The sequence below is a fragment of the Mirounga leonina genome, unplaced genomic scaffold (assembly GCF_011800145.1).
Source record: "Mirounga leonina isolate KUSES-001 unplaced genomic scaffold, KU_Mleo_1.0 Mir_195, whole genome shotgun sequence".
Lineage (NCBI taxonomy): Eukaryota > Metazoa > Chordata > Mammalia > Carnivora > Phocidae > Mirounga > Mirounga leonina.
The window spans coordinates 7455749-7456286 of NW_023270490.1; positions in this window are offsets into that span (position 1 = coordinate 7455749).

A 538-nucleotide genomic window follows, 5' to 3' on the forward strand; every position below is an offset into this window, starting at 1 on the left:
CGTGAAGTGGCCTGTGTGAGAAATAAGAGAGCGGTCTTGGTAGGGCACAGTGGGGTTGGATCAAGGCATGACGAGGTCCTGGCCTCCCAGGAGTCAGGACTAAGTTGATTCGGCATAGGCCTAGAAGGGACTGAGCCTAAACAGTGTTTAGGCGAAGGCAGGAGTTAGTCCAGAAGATTCTAGAACTAGTAAGTTTGGGCTTGAGTAAGCTTTCAGCACATGCAAATGCTAGGCCTAGCAATGTGGGGCCCCAGATGGGCCAGTGCACGCTGCTAGGCCTAGGAAGCTCGGGCCTGAGCGGGCTTTCAGCAAACCCGCACGCTAGGACTAGGGCTAGCAAGGTGGGACCTGAGCACACTTTCCACCATTACACAGTTCCAGGCTGAGCACCATCTGCGCCACGCGGGCTTTGGGCCCAGAGCCTCTAGCTCACGCAAACTTAGCCGAGCAGGCTTCAGACCCGGTATGCCCACCCTCTGGCCTGGGGGCGCCCCCACTCCCGGTCCCTCCCTGGCCCCGTCCCTCCACGCCAAGCCGG